This window comes from Drosophila eugracilis, unplaced genomic scaffold, assembly GCF_018153835.1.
Source record: "Drosophila eugracilis isolate 14026-0451.02 unplaced genomic scaffold, ASM1815383v1 contig_340, whole genome shotgun sequence".
Lineage (NCBI taxonomy): Eukaryota > Metazoa > Arthropoda > Insecta > Diptera > Drosophilidae > Drosophila > Drosophila eugracilis.
Window position 1 is genome coordinate 249,635 of NW_024573195.1, and position 12,397 is coordinate 262,031.

The 12,397-nt window shown below is 36.0% G+C and overlaps 1 protein-coding gene across 4 annotated transcripts in view; it reads left to right on the forward strand.

Annotated features, from left to right (window-relative positions):
- The first annotated feature begins 1,933 nt into the window (after nucleotides 1–1,933).
- The window catches only part of LOC108102308 (zinc finger protein 2), a 34,649-nt gene continuing 24,185 nt past the window's right edge, over nucleotides 1,934–12,397 (forward strand). For all 4 annotated transcript variants that reach the window (XM_017207069.2, XM_041818568.1, XM_041818566.1 and 1 more), the window contains exons 1-2: nucleotides 1,934–2,014; nucleotides 4,098–4,326. The gene's annotated coding sequence lies outside the window, so the exon portion shown is untranslated. The remainder of the gene's footprint in view (nucleotides 2,015–4,097; nucleotides 4,327–12,397) is intronic.

The window sequence follows — 12,397 nt, forward strand, 5'->3', positions numbered from 1 at the left end:
ATAGCATTTGTTTCTGCTTTCAAAAATATGTATTTTTTAAAAATTGTGAAAAACGCACATTAAAACAAGAAGAAAAGAATAAAATTATCATAGTTTTTGTAGAGATCTCTGAACATCCATATTTGCTGTGAAGCTTAAAAGCATAAAAGTTGGACAATATAAGAAATATATATGGGTATATATGTATGTCAACCAGAAACGCAAAGAGAGAGAGTTGCACATAGATTTATTTCCATTCCATTTCTTTTTCTTAAGGAATTGGTTTTTTATGAAGGCATGCGTGCTATGTTCTTTTTAAGTTAAATGTGTACCACAAAAATTCTGTTTTACATGTTTTATTATTATTATATGTTTGTGTTATCTGTTTGTATTTTCTTTGGTGGTAAAATAATAATAATGAACAAGTAAAAGGTAGAACTATTAAACTGTGGCGTATTTAGATTACAATATTTGTTTGCAATTATATAATTTACAAAATATAATAAATATCTTTTGATTTCGATACATTTTCAAATCGGAACAATATTTCACAATTTATTAACACATTTAGATAATAAGATCTCACATGGGCAGTGGCAATACAGTAGGATAATAACCATACCATTTATGGTTCTAATAACAGAACGCGCTAGGCACATGGTTAACAGAATAACAGGTAACGTCACATGACGCGTTTCCCTGTTAATATAATAGAGATAGAATACTTTATTTACTTCTTTATTTTCAAATAAACTTAACACTAAGAGTCTAACTAAGGATCGGTTTCCCAATACTTAACAGTTATCGGACACGTAAAAAATTAGTTTTTTTGAGAGTAGTTGGTTAGGCAGTGAGCTCTAATTCGAAAATGTCAACTGCTCTAAAAAGACACATAATGATTCTTGAGTGGCAATTATTAATTTTCTACACATTTTAAGGTACATACATGTACATTTTTATCTGGTTTTTAACTTTTTAACTTTTGAAAAGAGTGTTCTGACTTGTGGGAATTAAACAAGCATCAGTGAGAGTAAAACCAATTACAAAGTTAATTTACGTTTAGTTTCAGTTTTATTTACTTAACAGTTATGAAAGCAACATGTGTATATGTACCTATATACTCCAATACGTTTATCGTATATCTTTCAACTTTCGGAGGTATAACCATAATTTTTTAATAAGATTTTAAACAAATGTGTTTACGGTCTCGCGACTAGACTCGGCTAATGGTTTTGATCAATAGAATATATATGTACATATTTGGTTTTATTCAAATATTTTTATTTTTAACATATTATTTTTTTCAAAACCATTTTATTATTATTATAATTTGCAAAATCCCCTAAAGAAAGTTACTTTTAAAATCTTCATTGTAGATATCAGAAAAATGAAATTGTAATAGTAGGTATGGTAATAGTAGATTGATGCTGAAATATAAGATTCATGAACGTCAGCTTTAAAAAAAAACTTCCTAAAGTCAAATTATTTTATGTGATAATAAATATGTTGTATATGTTGCATTAACTACTAGAAATACACCTCATCTTTGTGCAGGTAATTGTGGAATTTGCCCGTTTTGGAAACCCTAACATCCGTCGGCAATATTATAAAAATAATGAAAGATGATTGCTCAAGCTGCACCCACATAACACAAAGGCAGTCACATATGCAAACCAACACAACGGCAGGAATTTATAGGAAGGAAAGAGAGGCTCGCTGCGAGAGCGAAAAGCACATTGGTACATTGTTTTATCACTTCAGTTCCTGTCTCGCTCTTTCGTAATTACCACTCTGCGTGGCAATAATTACCCCATTACGGAAGTCTCGCAGAGACTCTGGTTCTCTCCCGAATCTGGCTTTATACGCATGATTCGATTTCGGTGGGTTCGTTTCAAATTTCGGAGAGGAAAGGAGAGGAGAGCACAGCCCGAGAACACCGGAGAGACAAGAGACATTAAACAGCAAGTAAACAAGTAAGCCTGCCTCTCAGCTCAGTCGAAAAAAAACGTTGAATGATTCAGATGCGCGCCGGATGGTGAGTTCTGAGTTCTCAGATGATGCGGTTTCGCTGTAGATCTTTATGATGATGTATTTGCCGTTGGCGTGTCTGTGATTGTAGTTGCGATTGTGCATGTGGCAGTGACTATATGTTAATTCATTGTGCTTAAATCAGAAAAAGTCAAAGAAAAAACACAAAGTTATTATTGTGATCTATAAAAGTGTTAAAGAAATTGTAGTATTCGGGAACCATCCTCAATTCAGATCCTAAGGATAGTAATATCTGCCTTAATAATGGGTGCGCGTCGATATCGCTCGTCTACCTGAGTTCAACACTCAGTACTGACACGCTTTTTATTGTGTTGTGCCGCACACTGTAGTTTTCGGAAAAATTGGAAAATATAAGGGCATGAATGGAACGGAAGACAGTCGACCTTTAAACAGTTTTAATGAACTGCAGAGTGTGATCAGCATTAGTAATGCTGCCCACTCCTATTTTAAAAGGATATTCTCGGTACACTAACATGGACGATTCACCGATACGTCTGCATGGATATTCTTTAACATTCTTTTCCATACTACATGGCCAAATTTAGTGAAAAATATATTTTGTAATGTATAAGCACATGTAGCGCAATACAGTCACCCCTATATATGTACCTGCAATGTACATATATGTTCCTGGGAACAAAAACAACTCCCCTTCATCGACAAGAGCAGAAATTCATTTTAATATCATTGAAAGAGATGGCAAATAGTACCGTTTTACAAGCGGGGAATGTGTTAGGGGAAAGATTTTTATTTTTAATTGCATTATAGGCCGAGCCGAAACGATCCTATCCGAACTGAACAGAACTGAGTACATACAGCTCGTTCGTGCCAAGTGAAGGGTGCGCGAAAGTAAATTGGGTGGAAGGAAAAAAGGAGATAGGAAGAGCGTCTTGCAGGAAAAGGGTGCTAGGTTGTTGGATGTTCTCTATAAATTGCTTTCAAAGTCTAATGAGCACGTGGTCCATGAGAGAAATGTATGCAAAAATGAATACCTCCTCTCTCAGGCCTTTTTTGTCCTTGTCGTCCTGACTCTTCTCTCTCTTTCAAGCACTTTGTTCTCGTGACGGTTGGTTAGGGGTTGTGGTGGGGGAAGGGTGACTAAAAATTCCCTCTTGACTGTGTTTGGGCCTATGCTTGTGTAGAAATTTGTGTAAAAAAAAGAGACAACTGTCTCGCTTGTGTTATAGGCGGCCAACTAGGAGTAAAAGTGTTGATATTAAAAATGCAAAAACGCAAAAGGCAAATTAAATCGCTGGGCGTACAGCGCGTGCACAACCACACAACCGTACACTCTCACCTACATTAACATTCACCCACACATATAAGACTCGCTTGATTCGCAGTCGTCTAAGCATATATGTACATGCAGATGTGCATAAATTATAAGTACCTATATGTATACCTATATATGTACGATTGTATGAACCATTTAAATTATTTTTAAGCAATCGTTCTGCCATTTGCCTGTATATAAATGTGTACTTTCTTGTAAGCAAGTATACATACACATTTTTTATAACTGTTTTTTTGAGTAAGTGCACATTTTCATATACGGAATATGTGAAATGACACAAAGTACGACATGTATACTTAGTAACGATCGAATTCTTGTTAAAATAACTCTTTAGACGCCAACTGTAGCAGTAGGTTGACAACCTTTTCGCCTGTCACCTGCCTCCGGTCACGGCAATTACACCCGCATACATGTACATATGCACATTTTATTGTATTGGTACGTCAGTTTTGCACTTTATTTGTTTTTTTTTTTTGAGCCTTCTGTTTCCTGCAATCGTCTTCCTGCCATTATTATTACTATTCTGTCATTGCAAGAATAGCTCCACACAAATGTGAAACAAAGACCTTAGAACCTATGGGATGTGACGAAGTTCAAAGTGACCTGGGGATAAATGCATTTCATTTGTACATTTTTAATTTACAAACTTTAATATTGACTTGATTCAAATAATACAACTGGACAATTATTTTTGGTTATAGAAGAGGACCAAACATTTATTGGCAAACCTTTTTTGGTATATAATAATTTAATTTTGTACTTAACCATTTCCCAGGTACCGCAGGCCAATGAATTAACTCGCCCACGTCAAAAGCGCTCGATTTAAAAGTTCCTATAATATTTAAGCCTAAGGTTAAACATAACACAGTACAAAACTATCGCCGCTAAATTAAAGTAATAACAAAAACTTCATACCAAAATCGACCACCTTTTAAATGCCTTCTGTGAAAGATTCAATGTTTCAGTCAGTTGATAACGGAATGGATGGCTCCTAAGAACGTCAGGTAAGTGCACACCACTGAACTAATCCGAAAAGTTTTGACTTTATTTTAGTTTCTTTAAAAAAAAAATGATTTATTTGCTAATAAATATGGTCACTGTGTAACTATAATACTTTAATATTGCTAAGGTTTAAAACAAATATGGTGCCTCATTCAATTATTTGATTGCAAGGTAATACAAGGATGGGACCTGTTCTGTAAGTTTTTTAAGATTTATCTTTGAGGATTGACTTCCGGATCTCCCTATAGATCCACAAATTCAGTAAATATTTATATATATAATATATTTTATATATATGTATTTATGTTTATATGTATGTATAATTGTATGTTGGGAATATTGAAGTTTTATAAAGATGTATATTTCCTCCGAAAAAATAATTTTCGTTGCCATTAGCTTCACAAACCCGAACTTTTGTCTTTGAAATATTCAAGCAAATTAGTTTTTTGTTAGTAATGTGATACCAGATAGAACGCCCAACTCGAGGACGAAACGGCAATAGGATACTTTAGGTATATTAATTCTATTCCCTCAGATTTCAACTTTCATAGTAAACAGGGTAAAGGGTAAGCTGTTACATAATTTTCCGATAGCTTTTTCCCCAAGCACAAGCAAAATAAATAGCAAGCGGTACGTCATTGCAAGTCACTCTTTGGTTACTGTTAATTACTGGCAGACATCTAATTAGCCAATGACGATGGAGCTTCAAAGGTTTGGGAATGGGAGTAATTGTCGCGTTTTGGCTGGAGATAAAGTTGGTTCAACGAACGAGTCGAGCACTACCGAAATAAGCCGAACGAAGCAGAACAGAGCTTCAAAATCAGCGAAATAATTAAGAAAGACGATGACGACGACACCGAAATCGACAGAGAGCCCATGCCCTTGCTCTTCATCTGTTAAATCTCGGATAATGCCAGCGCAGAAACAGTGGGACCCAGTACGGCAGGAACAACGGAAACGGAATCAAAAGAAGAGTAAAGCAACTGTGCGCGACAACCGCCAAAGCGCGACTTGATTGGTCGGTTGTTGCTTGTTAAAGTCCTCATCCTCTCCCTTTCCTCGCTGCTTTGTTTTGCTGCTTACTCCTCCTCGTATTTTTTCTCCCCTTTGCCATATTTCCGCACCTGCCGCCCCAAATACGTTGTTGGTGTCTTTGGTTCGCTGATTGTGTTTTCCAGCATGTGTGGGTGGCTGCGTTTTTCAACGACTCAGTTAATTGACGCCTTTTGAATCACACCCCCTTCGTGCTGTCACTGGCTGAACTCGGCATTTGAGCATCCCCCAAAATCACTATGTTCATGGTTAGTAAGAAAAATTCTATTTACCGAAAAGTTAATTACTGGACCAACCAATTAAGAACTAATGCTTCCCCACTTCAATCGTCTCACTCGCACTTTTACTCTCCCTGTCATTTTATTACTTACATACACATATTTTTACTTGTTCTTGTCTCTCTTCTCCGTTTGCTATTAGTACCATTACTGGTACTGGAATTCAAACATGCACATGTGTACATACATACGTACATAGATGGGAACCAATTAAAGGCAAGTTGTTTCTAGTAAATAGCTAAATAAAACAGAGTCTGAGTGTCTTCTGATTGAAGGGATTGATCGTTTGCTACTAGTAATTTCTTCCGTTTGGATATTCGAGTGGTATCTAAAAACCACTATCCCCCAATCACGATCTCGATTCTGCCTCTCCTCCATACGTCTTCTTCTTCCTGGCAACGAAGAAAGAATGCAAATTTCAAGTGAAAGATGACAAAATCGATATAACGAGCAACAATATTAAATAAAAAAGATAAACAAACAAAAAGACGAGACTAATTCCTTTTCGAATATGAACGAGTATGTACGAACTAACATTCATGTATGTATGAATATGGTTGTATGTATACATACCTATATTTTAACAGCTCGTGTAACAGCCAAGCCTGTGCGTTCGAGTATTTGTGCTATTGTGTAGATGTGCAGTGGTGAATATGTCGGTTATTTCTACAGACATGTCCACACAAATGTAAATGAGTTCAATGTGGTGTTGGCTTGGGTCACATAGAGAATATTCTTATACGTCACGGCGCTCTTATGTACATACGTACATCATATTTGCCACAAACTTTTTCGATAACCTGACGTAGAATAATCCAAATTTTATAAAAATATAATTATAAATTGGCATTTCCATTTCACCATCCCTTATTCAACGACTGTTTGCTTGGAGAAGAATTTTAAAATATAGACACATTATGCTTTTTTAAAACAAACCAAAATGCCATAAACACTCAAGCAAGTAAAAGTTTGAGAATGAGGGTGGTTTTTCATTAAATAAGAAATATTTCAAAGAAGTGCAAGAATAAATATATAAAAAACATACCAGAGCAACAAAATTTCAAGTCAAAATTACAAGAGAAATAAAATAAAAGAGAGGGAGAGAATAGAAAGAGTCAAAAATGTTTATTCCAATGTACATACCTTGGAATACCATGTCCGCGTAATTGTGTTCTTTATGCTTCCATCTCCTTCGCGCACTCCCATCAGCGCCTCACCCTTCTGTCTCAGTCACTCTTGTCCCAAACCAAGACCCATATCCACACCCACACCCACAAGTCGAAATGCTTTGCTTTGCTCCGTTGCCATAAGAGACGGTGGCAACGAGGACTCCAGTTAGAGAGGGCCGAAAATATGCAGAAAAGAGACACCATCATCCGGGGCAGACGACTCGCTAAGATACTGCCAGTAGTAAAGCCAAGCGAAAGCAGCGCATTATGTATAAATTATTTATTTACATTATATCTGTACTTGCTGGTTGGGGATGTAAATAGATTAAAGGGGGAAAGCTCTTGTTGAGAGAGAGCAAGTGAGAGGGGGGAGGGAGGGTTTGTGGGCGTACCGATGTTTCTCCTGGGATGAATACGAACGGCAGCTCGTCCAGGGAACTTCAGTCTTAACCTCTGCGAAGGGAAAGGCGAAGGCAACCTCGCTGCGTGAGTGCGCATACAATTGCAATTACCGCGCAGAGACACACACGCATACAGGCAAACGGAAAGGGGTACGTGAAACGTAACCCAAACGAAAACAAGGATGAACATAGAAATTAGCAACAAATTCAAATACGAACACAAACAGAACCCGAACCCGAAATCAATCCAGATTCCGAAACTAAAGCCGAACGTGAACGTTGTGCTCGGAGAACCTGTTTTAATTTAGTTGTTTTTTTTTTGTTGTTGTGCAAGAAACTCGACTGGCAAAAAGATTTTTAGCCACAGTCATGTCGCAGAGTGGTAAGGAGAAAGAGACGCTTTGGAAATAATGAAGTTGTGCTCACGCTATCCAACCACTCTCTTCATGGTTTTCGTCAATATTAATTAAATTAAGAGTTTCTCTCCCGCGTTATTTCTCTTCTCTGTTATTCCCCACACCAATCACCATGTCAGAAATTTACGCTCCGCCGTATTTTCTCACATCTCATTCTTTCTCTTGAGCGGTTACACATACATTAATACATATATATATATGCGGGCGAAATCCATCTGAAAGAGTCTGAGCGAGACAAAGTGCGGTGGCAATGATTTAGTCGCTCGCATGGCTTTTGTTGCTTGGATAAATTGGTAGAGGTAGAGATCTGATGCTAGTATATTGGGTTGGTTTTCCCTTTCTCTCGCTCTTGGAAGGGTTTTGCTCCGTTTCGATTATTTCATCTCGCTCGTAGGTAACCCCAATATTTATATCAAGCACAGTGTGCGTCAATGAATTTAAAAGTCGACGAGAGTGTAATAAAGGGTTAAAATAGGCGTGGCGTGAAATATGGACCGATGTCTGACTTTGGTTGCGACTCAGACTCACAATCAAACTCAAAAAAGGGCCTTGCGATACAAATCTGCATATCATATGTAATTGCCAGCCATTAAAAGTGCTCCCAGCGCATGTGTACAAATACACGAAGTACATATGCATTTACATACAGATGTGAGCCTGTTGGCCAAATCTTTGTCCTCTGCTCCTCATATGCAAACATTATGCATGCAGCACACACACGCACATATCATGAATGCTTATGAATGTGTATCCCCCCTACTCTTCCACAGTTGAAAACTTTTTGCGCACAAAGAAAGTAACATATAAATCGCACTCTACCAGAGGCAGAGAGTGTGTATGGCGAGTGAGATGAATATCCGCATAGCATCTTCTGATTGGTCGTTTATATGTACGTTGTGTTCTCCCCCAAACACCCCGCAGCCCCACCCACACGCCACATCTTGCCTTCCTGCTCTCCCCTCGGCGACTGCATTAATTACGATTCTCACATACATACAGCTTCGAGTATTTTAATTGGTCGAGCTGATTGGAAGAATCAGCTAGGAGGAACATATGAGATAGAAACATGCAAGAATCAGTCCTTTTTTCTGTTTTTTGATATATAAGAAATTTATTATTATATAATGATGGAATTTATCCAGTTAATATATCAAATTTTTTTAAAAGTGCTTTTAATTTGGCTGTCTTCTTTACAATTACAATTTATGAAGTATTTATTAAACATACCCTTTTCGACACATATACGATGATTTTCTTTTGTAAGGCTCTGGAAGCCTTTTAAAGCACAGTTTTCATACAGACACTTCGAAATTGGTACGTTTTTAGTATGCCCACTATTACTCGCACAAAACGCGGTAAGCTATTATATAGTTTATGTCTTCGTTTGCCCTTGTATAACATATTTTTGTCAATATCTTTCGATTTACCAAAGATTTTTTCAAATCGGAACATTATTTCGCTATTTATCAAGAAATGTAAGCTATAAGGCCTCGCCTCACATGGGCAGTGACGTTATCATCATTTAGTCAACACGCATTTTTGACAAAAGGTGGCGTTTTGTAAATTTTCACTAGCAAAATGTATATTTTAAAATTGTATAAAACAGTAACGGGTATCTTATAGGCGCGGCACTCGACTGCAGCGTTTCTTCTTGTTTATTTTGAAGTACATATTTTGCCATTTATAATGGATCTAATGCTAAATCTAACACCTTGCCCTTGATCTCCCAGGAATTGTCAAAACCCGAGTCGTTTGTGAATGGACATATGTACATATGTACATAGTTGACCTCTGCTTGTTGAAATTGTGCTTGAGTTAGGAATGTGCGTGTGTTTTAGCACCTACTTCCCATTTCCTTGAGCTAGTGGGTGCTTATTTGTGCAGTCAGTTTCGGCGCTCTCCATATTTTTATTTTCTGTTTATGCATTGTATTTCTGTTACTTTCTGAAGGTATATGTAAGAAGAAGGAAGCATAGTTGTGTTTATATAATTAAATTAGGATTATTGATATTCGTTCAGATAATAAATGCCAAAAAGCATTCCAATACACCTTATAGAAATGTCTCTTGGAAAATTATTTTTATATTACATCAAGGTACAACAAAACTAGGAAACTAACATGTTATAAAAAGGCGGTTTTTTATAAAACCACGGATATTGCGTGCCGATTTGCTTGACCTTGACCTTGACCGATCTTAGGGGAAAACGGTATAAAGTATACGATTATTAGAATGTCACAGGCGTTTCTGAAGTATACTCATATATATTATTGATAAAGATCAAAAGCCGGAGTCAGTCTGTCCGTCTTTTTATGAACAAACATTTAGGATTCTTTAATCACACGTCCACAACCAACTCATACCCCCTCATAAATCCCGAAAAACAGAATCCTATTTTGAATTAATGCTAAGATCTAGGGAACTATAAGACATAGAAAGATAGAAATATCGCATCTAAAGATTGTTTATCTTTGGGCCACGCTAACTCTAACGGCTACAAGCCTAATATTTGACCATTAGTTAGAAATATGCTAACTATGACCGTAACATAAGCTATGAGAAATTATACACGGAGTCAATTTCTTCTACCAAAATTATTATTATAAAATTGATTAACGCATTAAGGGGTTTTTCAATATTAAGCGTATGAATAGGACGATTACGCTTCAAAAGCTATTGAGGATACCATAACATTATAATGGTATCAATATATATTAATATAACATAACTTAATAACAAACATAATTTATTAAAATAACATAACTTGATTAGATTTACATCTTCTGTGTCAACCGTTAAATGTACTAGATGAACTTTTTTTTAGAGAGTTACGACACAACCTTTTAACTCGCACATTAAGGCAAAATCATATATACTTGGTAACATATTCACGCAAAAAATTGAAAATATTGCTTATCAAATCGTAAAGCGACATTAGGTTAATATTATGGTATGATATAAAAAATGATAGATCTTAAAATCCATTTTTTATCGGCGTTTTTAACAAAAATGTAATCTGTAATCATTGGATTATTAATCAATTTTTTATAGTGATGTAAGTATAACAGCACTTTGTAAATAATCGTATTCCCTAAAAAAATTTTAAAATGCTGACCGCGGTTTTTAATAACCTTTATTGAGCAATATACTGATATACTCAAAAGTTATTTTGATTTAAAATTATTTACCGACATTACAAAAAAGACCTTACATTACTAAGTATAAAGTTTTTTAAAGTTGTACATAAGCATGAAGAATGAAAACTTGGCCTTTGTTGGTCTTTAAAACTCAATAGTTCCACCCTAATTTAGATGACTGAACTCCTTCAGCAATAATCACTTTTAATTATGAGTTCAGAAACGTCTCGACAACTTCCGCTGCGTTTATACCGCTCTCATTGTTTTCGTTGCTTTCGAGTCTTCTTCTTCATCTGGCTTAAGTCGCCCGCACTCACAAAAGGTCGCTTGAGACAATACAAGACACAACCAGAAATAATAATAACTCTTTCCAAATAAAACTAGATAGGATAGTGTTATTAATCCTCCTTGTTCGGTGTACCTGGATCGAAACAAAGAATCGCTAAAGTCGAGGCCACGACTGACAAATACCCGTTAAACTAAAGAAATAAAACAAGAAGTAACTCTATAGACGAATGCTCTGATTATGAGATCCCCGTTTCTTGTATTTTCCAATTTTAAAATAATTATTTTGCTATTAGAAATTGACGCAGTGAATAATTTTTCTAACGCCACCTTTTTTTTATAAAAAGGTTTCTTAGTAACCAACGGTGACGTCGCTGCCTATGTGAGGCCTTATAACCTACATTTTTAAATAGATTGTAAAATAATTTTTCAAATTGAGAACTTTGTGCTAAATCAATAGGTATGGACAAAAAATGTGTTGCTCTTATGGTTCTCGAGATTATTGCGTTTTGGAGTGGCCAAATGCAGAAAATGCCACCCTTCGTTGGTATCATTGCGAGGTGCATACATATTCCCAAATTCTTATTAGTTATAGTTACCGAGATCTCAGATTTGCTACAAAAAGCGCCAGGCATTATTCGCTCCCATCTCAAGAATATACATGCTTAGTCCCAACTTTCTAGCTCTTAAAGTTCCTTAGATCTTAGTGAAATTAGTTTTTCGTGTTTCGTGGGAGTTCGCTCCCGCTGAACCAACTCAGGAATCAGAGTGCTTAATCTCAACTATATAAAAAACTGAAGTAACCACTGGTTCAAATATATGCAACTTCCGATATTTTCGAGCTCAAGGGACGTACGTATTCCTGTTATTCTGGTCAGGACAATCACGGTTGATTTTTAACTCTCTAGTTCTATAAGTTTGTAAACTATCTTGGTGTTATTATGTGCCACCTGTACTTTCAGCAGTGATAAAAATATGAAATCTATCAACTCTCTGAAAGGGTATACAAATGTTAAAGGAGTAATTTATTTAGTATGCATACGTGTTTGGTGTTGGCAAGCAGATCTTTAGTGTGGTGAAACTATTTGAAACAGAAATGTAGGTTTGTCACGATGGGTGTCCGCCAAATTACGTGCCGTGACTCTACCATACCCGTGTTTTCACATCTGAACAAAATCTTAGCGATGTCACGTGAATTTAAAATAGTTCAACTTTTTTTTTTGCGTAAAAAGTTTTTTATCCACTATAAATATGCGTATATCAATGACAATTTTGAAATCTTAACTTTACAATGCATTCTTTTTTTGGCAACTTAACTTAATATGCACCCTGTTA